General features: G+C 34.6%; 1 long non-coding RNA gene across 1 annotated transcript; it reads right to left on the bottom strand.

Annotated features, from left to right (window-relative positions):
* Positions 1 to 12,398: 12,398 nt before the first annotated feature.
* LOC149839607 (uncharacterized) lies at positions 12,399 to 13,811 on the bottom strand. The gene is made up of 2 exons (XR_016431506.1): positions 13,559 to 13,811; positions 12,399 to 13,387 (listed from the first exon to the last, which is right to left on the bottom strand). It is a non-coding gene; the product is annotated as an uncharacterized LOC149839607 (long non-coding RNA).
* Positions 13,812 to 15,527: the final 1,716 nt, after the last annotated feature.

The following is a 15,527-nucleotide window of genomic DNA, read 5'->3' as shown; positions in this document are numbered from 1 at the left end:
ATTGAATTTAGAAATTGAATTAGATTTTAAAAATGAATTAAATTAGATATTGAAATAAAAATTCAAAATTGAATTAGAGATGAAAGATAGAAATTTGAATTTTGAATTTTTGAAAAAGAAGTAAAGATTTGAATATTTAAAATTGAAACAAAATTCAAAGTCAAAATATGGAATTCAGGAATGTGAAGTTCATAAATAAGGATTGAAAATTGGAATTTTAAATAAGATCTAAAGCTGAGTGAAATTTTGGAATAGAAAGATAAATTTGCATTTGTGAATGGAATTTGAAAGAAGATTTTTGAATAAAATGAAAACTGTGTTTTTGAAAATTCATTTCAAAATCCCTTGGAATTTTGAAAATCATTTAAGATAATGTGGCAAATAATGATGCAAAATGATGAATGCATTGAAAGAATTTGTTTAAAATTAGAATTTAAAAAGCAAATTTCATTCTTTAATAGAATGGAAATGAGTTTTAAATTTTAATATACTCATGACTATGGTCACAAATATATTTTAATTTAATCTTTATTTAAATTCTAAGAAAGAATAAAATTAAATTTTGTGCTTTTATAGAATTTAAGACAAGATTAAATTTCAATATATCCATGACTATGGCCACAAATATATCTTGATTTAATCTTTACTTTGAATTCTGATAAAAGAAGAAAATATATTTTTAAAAAATATGATGATTTTCAGAAAAGACCTGAAATGTAGGTCAAATTTTATCCTATAAAAGATAAGAATCTTAAGTATTGTTCACTTCTGACTATGGCCATAAATGTGAATCATTTACTTGGGATTAATTACCTTTTATTAGAATGGTGCACATGTCATTCGTGTTATCCTATAGTATTTTTTGAAGAATAAGATAAAATGAAATGCCATAAGCAATTATGAGAATTTAAAATACAACTATATGCTCATGCATTCTATTCGAAACAAAAAAATAGAAATTCACATTTATCTAGAATTATTACAGTCTTAAATTGAAATTGAAATATTAAAATCCCCAATCTAGGAAAAGAAATCAGCATCTCCCAGGCTTCCCTGCAAATATAAAATGACACAAGGCAAAAGAAATGCCAAATATAGGAAAGAAATCAAAAATATCATGTTAAAGCTAATATGCATATGATTATGCCTAAGCTATAATGGAAATACACATGTTAATGAAGGTGCAATGCCTAATGCATGAATAAAATGCATATGCATTTTACTAAGTGCAATGCTTATGCTAAATGAGAAATGTATATACAATGCCTTATGCTAATGAGAAAATATCTATGAGAATGCGTATGCAATGCATTATGCTAATGAGAAAAATGTATATAAGAATGCATATGCAATGCATTATGCTAATGAGAAAAATGTATATAAGAATGCATATACAATGCATTGTGCTAATGAGAAAAATGTATAGAAAAATGCATAAGGACGATGTTTGCGCTAATGAAGAAATGCATGAGATGAAGCGTACAACAGTTCATAGAACTGCTGTGAAAAACATGAAGCCACAACAGTTCATTGAACTGTCGTGAAAAACATGAAGCCACAACAATTCATTGAACTATTGTGGAAAGAAAGAAGTCACAGCAGTTCAATGAACTGCTGTGAAAAGCATGAAGCCACATAATCAGAAGATTATACCTAATTGCTTCTTGATTTTCTCTTGATGACCAAAGATTGAACATATTTTCAGTAATCATGGCCATTGTGTTCATGGTGGTCATTTAATGTCAGTTTGTCCAATTCCACTAGTGACTCAAAACCTTGTAGCTCTACAGTTACAGGAAACTAGTGATTGTCCATGTTCATCCAATTCCACTAGTGCCTTGAAATCGTGTAGCTCAGTGTCTAAGTTTCCTAAATCTAGAACCTCAACATCCTTTATAAAGTTCCACGTATGAAACAGACAGAATCAAACTTTTTCCAGCATATAATACATACTTTCTCAACTAATGCACAACTATGAGTGTTAAAACTAGTCATAATTTTGTCTTCTACATAGTAGCCACTTTTGGACCTCTTGAGTGACCTCATCTCCATGAGTAAATCAAAAACAAACTATTGCAGCTGAAACAAAAGCTAGATCCAACAGTTACGAAAATGAAGAAAGCTCTACAACATTGTATGACTTGGGAACAGTTCCAAGTCTTCATTTTGAGGTTTGATAGTTCGAAGAAGAACCAAGCCTTTTCAGAAAATTAACTGATAGTCCCCTCTCATGAAGACGGGCCCCTTGGCAGATTAATAAATGTGGTTCTCTGCCTAATTTCTAATTGCCCATAAAAAAGGACCTTGAAGTTCCAATCAGTCAACTCTTTAAAGCAACCATCTTGATTTTCATTTCTGGTTATCCAGTGTTGTCCATCTACAGTTTACCAACAGATACTAGGTCATGGTGACCATAATTGAAATGAGACAGCCTCCAACAAGACCAAATAAGACAACACCAATGAAGATCACATTTTTCAAATTTAAAGTGCTAATGATACCCACAGTTCCTTTGATGTCATTTCTTTCTGTAATAGATGGAAGATAACTTTTGGTTGAGATGAATTGTTCTTTTTCTTCTTTTACTTTATCTCCTTGCATACATTCTGAACCAGGTACTCTATCTAACAGTGATCCTATTTGACCAACATTCCCATATTTTGAGCTACAACAAGACTTTGAAGATAACTTTCTCAACCATTTTGCCTTGATCCTCTTCTTCAGATTCACCTTCTGTAACTTAACTCCTACATGATCCTCCGGTTGGATCATGCTAACTTGTTGTAATGCCACCGGTTCATTTCTTACACTTCCTGAAGAATGAGTATTCTAGTTCGCACTCCAAAACTCACCTACAAGGTCATCCACCAAAATCTCTACATTCTGAACCATGACCACTGGTTCATCTTCTTTATTTTAAGAAAACCTCGTATTGCAATTATGAGCATGGATCTCTTCAAAATCAGTGATGCTCTTGTGAGAACTCCCTTCATTCTTTGATTTCAAGGTTCCTCTCGAGCATGTGCATGATTTTGGTGAATGGAAGAAATGATTCTCAATATATTCAACCAAGAGCAGGAAGAAAGCCAATATAGTAATACCCAAAGTAAGCTTATTTGTTACCAATGCCAAAAAAGAGATCAAAAGTACCAAAGATATCACTTTGCACTTCTTCCTCAACAACAATTGACCTTCATCAGTTTTTCCATTTAGCAATGGCCTTCTACAAGATTCTCTTAAGCATATAAAACAATTGCGTCTTTAATGATCTAGAAATACCAAGATACAAGAATGCTAGAAATCACATGATATTGAATATATGTATGATTAAAACAAGAAGTATTCCCTGATCAAAGCAATATGATAACGACTCCAGATTTCAGTACATCAAATACAGAAAGCAAGATAAGCTTGCTTATGCTAGATATAGTGGTAAGTGAGACATGACAGAAATTTGCTCTTCACTGTGTAACCTGCAAAGTTTGGGTCAGTGATTTTAAGTTCCTGACCTCTAGGAGATTTAGACTAAAGAGTTGGCTAAGTATCTTGCTATACTATTGTGGTAACGGGAAGGGGATGGCCCCACCATCATCAAAACAGAGTTGGGATTTAGAAATAACTGTTGATCTACAGGAAGTAAGAGCATGACAGTTGCACTACAGAATTTTCAAAATACATTAGGTGAGTCGAATTTTCCAGCAAGCAAAAGGACCTTTATCATGTAAAATGATGATGATCCAGTTGCAATGCCCTATTGATTTTCCTCCTTATTTGCCCATTCTCACTTTGGGGATCAAAGCACTTTCGTTTATTAAGTGTACCTTATCTGATTTTCCAAAATCATAGAAAGCTCACAAGGCATGAGTAGGGTTATCATAGATTTCTTCAGCCTAGGAATACCTCTGAATAACTAATTTTCTGGTCCACTTAATGAACTGGATCAGGAACTCTTCTTCTGTCAAGAATGTTCTTATAATCGGAGGTCCATCCATTGTCTCTATAAAAGATTCATAGATAGAGGATGCAGATGGATGTTGGATGTTGTGATGCTAATATAGAGATGCAACTAATGAAATGATGAAGATGCAGAGAGATGAAAAACATGCAGTAGGTGCATGCAATACCAAAAAAATAAAAATGATGATCAAATGAAGTGCAAAGGATGCAAATCAAAACCAAAACATGATTGATTACAGAAATTAATATGATCCATGGAGTAAAACACAACAAATCTGACTGTTGTGATACAAATGAAACATTGGATGATGCTACAGGGGAGTATTGATTCCAGTGGTATAAACAGATACGTATGCCAAAGTTTCATAAATAAATTACAAAAAAATTGTTGGAATAAGAACATTCTGATGATATTGCAACATGTAGATCGATATTTCTGTATGCAGATCGATACTACAAGGATGCTTGCCATTAAACAATGAAGAACAAACCAGAGAATTCATGAAAAACAGAAAAAAGAAGAGAAAGAGAATAATAGGAGAAGTGGAGAAAAGGGAAATGGAAGAATCACTCACTATGGGTTTGAGGAAATGAGAGATGGGGCATCTTTTCTTGCGTTTATGCTGAATTGACCTCCTTTAGTCGATCAAAAGAGAGAAAACTAGAGGGAAGAGGGAGAGAAAAGGGGAAAAGGAAGAAGGAGAGGAGGAGAAGAAGAGGGGTGTGCGAGAGGAGGATGAGGCGAGATGGATACTTGGGGGTTGGGGGATACGAGGGATGGTCTCCAGCCTTCCCCCAATGGTTGTTTATATAAGATGAGACCGTTACAAATTTTTCAAAATGGGTCCCTCATAGTTTTAAAAATTGTCAAAAGGGGGTCTTGATTATAAGGTTTTTCAAAAAAAGGGATGAAGCTACTTCCTGAAATTTATTCCTTTTCATATTTTTGAAAGAAAAATCTAAAAAAAAAATACAAGAAAAAATATGAGGATTTTAAAAGATGAGATCCAGACGAGGTTTTTGAAAGATTTTATAAAATATTTGTTTTTAAAATTTGAGAATTTTACAAAAGAGAGTTTTTGAAATAAAAGAATTAATTTTAAATTTGGATTTTAAAAGCGGATCTGGATCTGAGCTTTTGAGTAAAAATTCAAGTTTGGATTTCAAATTGAAGAAAAGAGAAGAGTGGATCCAAATGGATATTGGATCTGAATGGAATATTTGATCCATTCAGAAAATTGATTTTGGATTTTTAGATTTAGATTTAGATTTAGATTTAGATTTAGATTGAAAATAGAAGAATCAGGCTCAGAATTAGATTTGAATATTTGATTTGGATCCACGGTTGAATCAAGCACAGAAAATGAAATTGGATTTCAGATCTTCAACAAAGAAGTGGATCTCGGAAATGAATAGAAATTGACCTAATTGCTCAGAAGGTGAGTGTCAGGGGCAAAAAAGAGAATTATTGAAATTTTTGAAAATTTGGGGTATTCACACAATTCAAATATTACATTAAACAAAATTCAAATAATAACTATGCAAATGGAATCACTCTAACAATAACAATTCAAACATTATATTCAACAAAATTCAAACAATAAGAATGCAAATGGAATCACTCTAACAATAACAATTCAAACTTTACATTAAACAAAATTCAAACAATAACAATGTAAATGGAATCACTCAAACAATAACAATTCAAACATTACTAGTGTAAGCTTTATGAAATAGATTTTTTTTAAAAAGATATTTTGATAAAAATGGTTTTGTGCAAGTCAGACACCAAATAATAAAAATCGGCTTGCACGAGTGTTGGAGTCTGGGTCGATCTCACGGAACGGGTGAAATACTTTGTATTCCACAGAAAACTAATCTACTCTTTATTGCCTTGAAAATAAAAATGATTAATAAACTGAGAGTATGGTCCTCTGCGGAGGGCTTAAACAAATAATAAATAGTTACAAGCCTTTTACATATTTAAATTAATAAAATAAATAAATCCAAGCTAAAAGAAAAGAGAAAAAGGGTCTTCAGTGCTTGAGCTTCTAGTCTCTTTTTATCTTCAATACTTCCCTTGCTTCAAGACCATTAATATTTTATTCTAAGATAAATGTTTTGGCCTTTTTGTTCTTGAGGGCTCTCTGAGGGGCTCTTTTGAGAGCTCAAAGGGCCTTTTTAGGAGACCTTTTAGGGACCTAAGAGGGCTCTTCTGGGGTACTTTTAAGAAGCTACTGCACGTCCAGCCGCTTCCCTGCAAAAAAAATCACAAAACAAGACAAAACAACGAAAAACTAAACAGAAAATCAATGTTAATTCAAAGAAAAATTACAAAAACGAGAATCTAACTACTAAGAACAAACTAACTACATGTAACAATTATGAACTAACATGTAATAAACTAAAGCACTAAATGACAAAATAGCAAAACAACTAACTAACAATCAAGAACTAATTTATGTAACAAACTAATAACAACTTAACTAAAAAGTCTAACTAATTGGCTAAAAGATAACTAGCTAAAAACAAAAATGCATAACAAACTAAAGAAAATGATTAACCAATAACCAATGTTGCTATTCTATGGATGGTAAACTAACTTATAAAAAATCTGGGAACAAAATAAAACTAGCTATAACTATTTACCCTAATCAATAACAAGGAATAAATACCACAAGCAAGAATCAGTTGTTTATAGTTTTGAGCTACTAACACTATTTCAATTACCAGATTGAGAATCGCATGCAAGCTATTGACGACTTAACATAAATTGAAAATAAACACCCTAATCCTAGAAATAATGAAGAAATAAATCAAATTATGTAAGCTATCTATTCTGATCACTTAATCGATAAATTAAACGGATCAATAATCTACGCTATTCTAATTAACAAATCATTAACTTTAATTACTAGATTAAAACCCAAATTAGTCTAAACTGATATGAACCAAATCTAACTGACTGACTTCAAAACTAATCTTCGTCTGTAACTATTCATGATTGCCAAAAAAAAACAAAAATAATAATCTTAACTAACTATTGCAAGGAAAATGATAATTAAGGAAAATAAAGAAATTCGGCCAAGCTGTATATATGTATATATATTTTCTAATCTAATCTATAGGTTTGAACTAAACTATTAACTAAGCTAACATGATTCTAATTATATTAAACTAATTGACGCACTAGTAATATGATTATTGTAACGACAGAAATTGCCATAAGGCAATAACAATAAATCTACTGACTACTCACGATACCCTAATTCGACAATAATTTGTGAAAAATGATAGTTAATGAATACTTGCTTAAATACCTACTAAACCATGCAATTAAAAATTCTGACATTAGCTTGACATTAACTGTTGATAATAAACAAATAAACTACACAACTCGGTTGGGAAAAAATTCAAATTAACTACTATTGATTTCACCGATTACTCTATTTTACCCTACTACTTGAATAAGACTAATTTAAATAACTAACAAACATCAAGAATACTAACTAAACAATAAATAAAGTAATATTGTACTGAAAATAACATGATTAATAGACAGTCTTTAACTACACGCATCGACTCGATTGAAAAATATTAGGCACAAAAGTTAAAAAAAATTGACTAAAATGAAACTAAATTATTTTATTTTTTTATTTTTATATTTTTAAATGATGAAAAATATAATTAATCTAAACTAGATGTGATGAATATGCCATGAATAAACAAAACTACATGCAATGATATGATGTATGCTATGCAGAAACTAAACTATGAAACTATGGAGAAACGGGGAGAAGAAACATACCTTCTGATCCATTTTTGATAGAGGGGTTGAGAAAAAAAAGTGGTCTTACCTTCGAGCTACACGTACCTTCGACGATGGGGATAAGGAGAAATCGGCGATAGCAAGGATTAGAAGCAAGACGAAACAAGAGGAAAAGGAAGAACCGAGGGAGAAACCGGACAAGAGTAAAACGGAGAAAGAAGAGAAGAGGGGGAGGGAGACAAAGGCATGCGTTTTCTCTTAAGGCAAAAACGTAGGCTGCAACTAAGAAAATAATATTTATGCTAAAAATTGTAGGTTACACGATTTATATGGAAGTCTGGATAATTTTTAAAAATTCCAAAAGGGTCTTCCTCTAAAAATGTATTTTCCAAAAAAAAGAGACTACTTCTAAATTGATTTAAATTAATTAGTTATCTAAACACTAAAAACGTAGGGAAGAGCTTGAAATATATTATTTTACCTTTATTTTTAATTTTAATGCAGTTTCTCAAAAACATCGATAAGGATGAGTTTTTAATGCAAATTTTTACTAGATCGTGCATAAAATAGTATGAATAAAATGCAAAAATTATGCATTATCAATTACATTCAACAAAATTCAAATAATAACAATGCAAATGAAATCACTCTAATAATATCAGTTCAAATATTACATTCAACAAAATTCAAACAATAACAATGCAAATGGAATCACTCTAACAATAATAATGCAAATGAAATTGCTCAAACAATAATAATTCAAACATGATCTACTTGCTATACATTAATAAGAATTTAAGATACCAATAAAGCACTTGATAGAGGCTTACCTTGTAGTCAAAGTTGAACATACCTTGAGAGAAGTTGTGATGAATCATATGCGTAAATAAATATTTTTCAATCATCCTTTAAATCAACTCGATGTAACAACATGGGATTTTTGTCAATGGTGTGGGGGAGTAATGAATGAATCTCTCTCTAATCGTCCTCCTAATACGCATCAATGTCTTGTTCTTCGTTCTATTCAATTGAAGATAGTTGAATCTTGTATACATTTTTTGGTATTATCTGTTGTGCTATATGCATTTCTCTAATTATGGGATCTCTAATATAAAATATTTGCTTAGCATGAAAAGCTAAAATAAATGAATCATCCACGTATATTGTATGAGACTTGTTGACGCACATAAAGTATTCATCCTTACACATGTACCTATTATCAAACTAATCACATCCAAACATATACACTCAATTTCATCTGCTATATATTATTTTGATAATATCTTTTAGAACACCATAATAGTATACATCAGGCTGCTCTACATCATCTTCACACGAGACCATCATCCCACTATTCTGAGAGTTATGGTCTTCACCTCGAGATTGTGTATAAAACCTAAAACCCTTTACATCACAAGTTTGATAGGACTATAATTCATGCTCAGGTCCTCTTATGAGACTTCGTAATTCTAGAGATTCATTTTCATGATTCTTTAGAAACCAACTGTGAAATCACTTTCATATTGTATTGTAGCTTGTTGAACATTATCGCACAAGCTGTGGATTATCTATTTGTGTTTCATTAGATACAACTTATATTCAATGCAGTTGTTCAGTACATACCGATGCAAAATTGAAAATAATATTTTACTACACGCAAAAGGAATCAAGTTTAAGGTTTATTGACATGAAAAAATACAAAAATATCTAAATTCTAATTGAAAGAAAAAAGTTAAAAAAAATCATAAAACTCATGTATTCCACACATTGAGTAATGCATGAGTTTGTTTATGATGTAAGGAATGCATGATGTTAGGTAGTCTCAAATAGAGTTGTTGAACAAACTCATGCATTCTTCACATCATAAACAAACTCATGTATTCCTAACATGATAATCATAACACACAATATTCACATTATGATGTTCACACAATAGAGCATGAGACTCAGTGATTTGTGCTTAAGGGTACCATCAACACACACACTTCTTATCTGCACTCCTACCTCCCCTAGGCTTCGCTTGGCCCTATATATATATATACACTTCTTTCTGCCTCATTATTTGGATACTTAGCATTAAGTGTCGTATTTGCTTAACCTGCATAGCAAATCACATCTAAACTCATAGGCAAGCATGCAACAATCCTAGATATTCATAACTAAGTGGTGTGTTCACATTTTTCAATTCAATCAATATAGGCATATCAAGTAAAAAATGACATCTTGTCTATCTAAAGACTGAACTATTTGGCATCATTCGAGATGGATGGTCAAGTAAACTAATTTCATGCTCAAGCAAAAAAATAGTTAATTAACAAATTTTTGGGTAAAAAAAAAATTATAGGAAAGAGGTTGATAATCATCTATATTCATATAATGCATAATCTAGCCTCTAACAAATATAATATGATCCATATAACAATAGAAAATGAAGATCTCTCTAGTAACCTGGACGAAAATATAATATGATACAGTGGGGCATCAATATAGCAATAGAAAATGGAAGAATATAGACATATTTTGAATATCAGAACTACCAAACGGTCTACAAATAGTAACCTAGAAAATCTCTCTGATAACCAACAAAAACTTAAAATATGATGCATACAAGTTCAACCTTGAACTCTGAAAGTTGATCAACTTGCATTAAGACCCAGTTGATCTAATGAGTCGATGGTTTGGGTCATGAGCTTGCATTAAGACCCAGACTCATAGAAAACAAGCCATTTTTCAGGCACCTCAAAGGGTTTTGGCGTAGTGTGATGGGCCCTAAAGAAGAAGAAGAAAAAGAAAGAGAAATGGAGGAGGAAGAAGATAGAGAGACCTTCGAGAGGTTGTTCGGCGGCGTCAATCGAGTAGAGAGGAGGGATGCCGGGGTCCGACGGCGTTAGCAGAGCACAGAGGAGGGAGGCCAGAGAGAGGGAGCAAAAAAAAAGAAATCACATGCGCCTGTCATGCCCTAATTATAGACTCAATAACAACGACAATTATGTCATTGTTATAAAGTAATCTACGTCACTGCTATTGACCCTAATCCTTGTATATATATTTAATGGCCACACATGTCACTGTTAATAACACATCCATAACGGCGACATACAAGGTCATCATTATAAAGTAAAACCCTATAGTGACAATGTCATAATGTTGTCATTATTGATCAATAATGATGACATTTAATGGCCATTAAATATTGTCGTCAAAAGTATTTTAACGGCCATATATGTAACCGTTAATGACAATCTATAACAATGACATTTATTAATTGTTGTTAGACATCTTTAACAGTGATATATAAAGTTATTGTTATAAACATATCTATAATGGCGATATATAAAATAGTTGTTATTGTGGCAATTCAACTCCGGCAATAGCGGCTACTTTTTATGTCATCGTTAATGAGTCACCCCTATTGACCCATATTCTTATAGTGCCTACTACTGTTTTTATATATAGTTGATAGTGTAGCCATAGATCATAGCCTAGTTTCCTGTAAATCCTTATTGGATTTGTATCAAATTTTGATGGAAGTAACCTATTTGAACTCTTAGAGTCTTTTGCGCCAACCTGTTTGGATCTGCCAAACCTTTTGATAATCTAACACTTCCAAAACCAGATTAATGAAAAGTTGGAAATGGTTATACTATATATAACCACTAAATCTACAAAAAGTTTTTTTTTGGATAGTCCAAGGGTAAACCAACCCATCACCGGCCGCACATTGGCTAGCCTATCGTTGGTAAAAACCTTTGTGGTCCCCTCTGCCCACCGAAGAGCACACCTAACTTCGACCTTGCGGCAAGGGATACTGCCCATTGGTTTTGAGCTTATGACGCCTTGTCAACCTGGTAACATTCACAAATGGCCCCTATCAAATAAGAAAAAAAATTCTACATGTTGAATTGCATATTTGTTAAGGACATAATTGCACACTAAAACTTCCAAGTATAATGTGCTTCAGTGATGGCAATGCGACTCATCTTGTTTCCAAGTTTGCACGATCTCTTTCTTTTAGCATATGAGAGTGCAGATCTGATCCATGATTCATTCCATTATTTCTTTTGATCGAGTGGCATTATACCTATGTCACAAAGGCACGTGGATACGAGGACGTGTGACGCAAGTTCGACTCACAAAGTTAGAATTTTTTTTTTGGAAAATGTGTATTGCCGAGCAACTGAGTGTAAATTAAACCCTTAAAACTTTCTAATATCAAGCAAATCATGACACACCTAGAACCCTTGGATCAACTTCCAAAACATACAACTTTCCTCTTGTCAAAAAAGTCACGCCACAAAAGTTGAATTTTTTGTTATTCTTGCTCCATCAAATTTCACGTGGGTGCAGATGTTTTCCATAGTATGGTTTTTGTTTGCCCTGCTCAGAGGGGAATCTTTGCTCCCATCACGGATTGCCCGTGCGATGTGAAAAAGAGTTGGCAAGCGTGGGCTGCAAGAATCCCAAGGGGGTCAGACGACCATTCAATCTAGTAGTACCGCCCTCGATCCTAGCTACCATTCAACTCTGCAAGGCCTCACATGATTTTGTTTATTGATGCCTACCGAATCACATCCTTCTCTGCCTGCTGCCAATGAGAGAGAGAGAGAGAGAGAGTGTGTGTGTGTGTGTGTGTCCTGCATTTTGCAGCTGCATTAATATTGAGATTTATGAATTTTGTTGAACCACACTTTGATTGGTCTTCAGTATAATGGGCAGAAACAGGAATAACGGAAAAGGTTTAAGTGAAAATTTACATTTGCCTTTTCCTTGAGAAGTGTTAATGCCAGCTCTTTGTATCCATTATCGCAAGTATGCTCACGAGTATCTGCAGGCATAGGGTGCTTCTTTTCACTCTAAAGCTTCGTAGTTATGCTCATGATAGGCAATAACCAAACAAAACCTGTGCCAGCCACGAGATCTTATCATGCCAAAGCAAAAACAAGAAGATTGTGAGGCGTATCAGTGTCACCATTGGCATGTGATAACTTATCTCCTCAATTCTCCTAACAAAATTTTACTTGTTTCTGCAACATTCTAACTGGCTCCAGTCTGTACATAATAACACAAGCCCAAGTGGCTACTCTGCTCCTTTCCTTTATTACTCCTCTTGAGGTATAATAAGCATGTAACTTAATTGAGCTTAACCTGCATTCAGAGTTTAAAATTGCAGAGTGAAAACAACTAAGATTCCTGTTGAATGACCGACGCGATGGTTCGAGCCCAGGATCTCAGATGCTTTTTCATGTCTGTCCCTGCTGTGGCAACTCTTGGAATCCTGAGGTTGAGCAATGGGGAGTCTGGCCTATTAATGAGCCATGCCTCTGAAAGATAAGGCCGGTTAATTCTGTCCCTGACTCGGTCTGCCACACTCCTCTGCTCTTTCCCTTCCTCCAGCCTCTGCAAGCCAGGGATCATGCTTATCATGCGTGGATTCAGTTCCTCCTTCTTGAATGTGAATCCCAGATCCATGAATCCCTTCAGCTCGTTGCGTTCCAGCTCGGACAAGCTCTTGCAGCTCCTGATTCTCCCCCTTCTGCGGCCACCCACCCTGGGATGCTTGCTGTCCGGAGATGACAAGGGTGAATAGTGGATCTTTCTGCAACTGCTGCCTGGCGACGCGGCTTCGTTTTCCCGAACCAGCTCCAAACTCAATGCTCTTCTCTTCATGCATTCATTGTACACATGAATCTTAGATCTCAATATTCAAAACCACACAAATTATACAGAACGATTCATTTTCTTTCAAAAGAATGTATTCATTGAGCAAAGGGGAATTGTGTTATAAAACACCCATAACAATAGATAAGATCAAAGTCTTTTTGGTTGAGATACCTCAGGTTGTTGGCAAAGGACCACCTCCGGTAATGACAAACAATGCTCTTCCGAGACCAGTGGTAGATCTACTGCTGGTAATTCGGTACCCGAGTTCACCAGTTCCATGGTTTTGAGTGGAAGGGTTGAGGGGGGTTTTGGGCTTAGGATGTTGTGGTGAAACCAGAAGAGATCCATTGCATGGAAAACAGTTTGGGAGTAATAATCAACCATGGGTGGGTAATGTGTGTATGAGGAGCCTTCCTTTGGGAGGAAAGAATCTGACACAGCAGTTAATGCAACCAAACGCAAAAGTAAATCATGGAAATGAAATTATGACAGAGTGGAGATGCTGCAGAGGATGTGGATGAGATGCTGCAGAGGATGTGGATGTAGAGGGTGCGGCCATAATTCATGGACCCCCACACATCATCTCCGCCAAAAATATATTAAACCATGAACATCAAATTACAACATTGCCATCAAAACTCTTAAAAAAACTTCAGCAGTTGCCACTTGTCGCCGTCGTTATTGTGTGCTTGTTTGGATTGGCCTCTAGATTTGTGGAGACAAAAAGATTAGGGTATTATGTAGGAAATAGCTCAATAATTTGGTAGGTCAATCAATGTTTGGGTGTTTTTAAAAGGAATGGGGAAAGTAAATAATGAGTGGGTGGCTTCTCTTTTTATTTTTTATTTTTGAAAGAAAAAAATTTCATTAAAATGTTGGAAGAATTAAGCATTAAAGTGTTGCATGAAGTGATGAGGTATCACTTGCTGCTACAGAGAAACAGACACGGTCCATTCATTTCAATTCAACTGCTTCAGAAAAACCAGATTCAACTGTAGACAACCAGAGAAATAGCCACAGTCAATTCTGTTCAATGCAATCTATGACATCCCAACTAGCTGAGATCAGACAGAGTGACCGTCCATTCATTTCAATTCAGCTGCGTAGTAGGCTACTTAAGACTGGCACCTCCCACCTCCGTTGCGTGAAAAGCAACAGACCTCCAATAGGCCAACGGCTAGTCAACGTTATAGGCTTGCAGTAGTGACGCTAAATCGTTGGGAAGCGATTCAACTCAGATCCTTGCTAGGCTATTTCAGCATTAGGCGTTTTCGTAGATCCCTTACGATTCTGGAGTGCAAGGCTTGAAATGCTATCGAAGACCCTTTGAATACAGTCATTCCTTTCTAGCCATAAACAGTGTCACATACACAAAATCCAGCACCTCCATACAAATTTTCATTTTAGTCCAAGCTTGTTGACAGTATTAGCAACGAGTAAATTTCTACACTAACACTATCAACCAACCTGTAAATGAGGCTCTACCTGGTAGACCTTTGCCCCAAAAGAGCATTCTTTGGCAGCCATTGTACCGAAGACACATACACGTAGTTATAGAAATCGGCAATGAATGGGGCCTCATTCAACGTAGAGTTCCATCGAATCTGATTGGGTCTACCATAGAGGCATTGAGAGGACTTCTCCATCAGCTTGAACCACTCAAATAGAACAGGCTGGGTAGGGTTCCTTATTAAAATTACCTCCCAACCAGAAGATAATGACAAGCAGTTAGAAACAAGACAACATTTGTTTTTGGCCATTTGATAAAGCAAAGGGAAGACTTGTGAAAGAGGATGATCATCCAACCATGCATCCTTCCAGAACCGTGTGAATGCTCCATTGCCAATCTTGATTATGATGGCCGAAACGAGTTGATCTATCAGCTTGCATCATGCTTTCCAAATACCTGAACCTAATGCCCACAGTTGGGCAGCCATTGTGAAGGCCAGCCTTGAATGTCATACTTTTGCTTAATAACTTTGTCCCAATATTTGTCCACCTTCTTAGACAATAGGAATAACTAAGACCACCACAATCTAGAGATTTGGACATGACATCCCAAGAGGCAAGATGTGGGGACTTGCCGTGGTTGCTTCCACCCCGAATAAATCTTTTAACCAACTTTGTAAGACGTTTCTCA

The sequence above is a fragment of the Nuphar pumila genome, chromosome 4 (genome assembly GCF_984573655.1).
Source record: "Nuphar pumila chromosome 4, dmNupPumi1.hap1.1, whole genome shotgun sequence".
NCBI classification, from domain to species: Eukaryota; Viridiplantae; Streptophyta; class Magnoliopsida; order Nymphaeales; family Nymphaeaceae; genus Nuphar; species Nuphar pumila.
The sequence above is the reverse complement of the archived record's forward strand: the minus strand, read 5'-3'. Positions and strand labels throughout refer to the sequence as shown.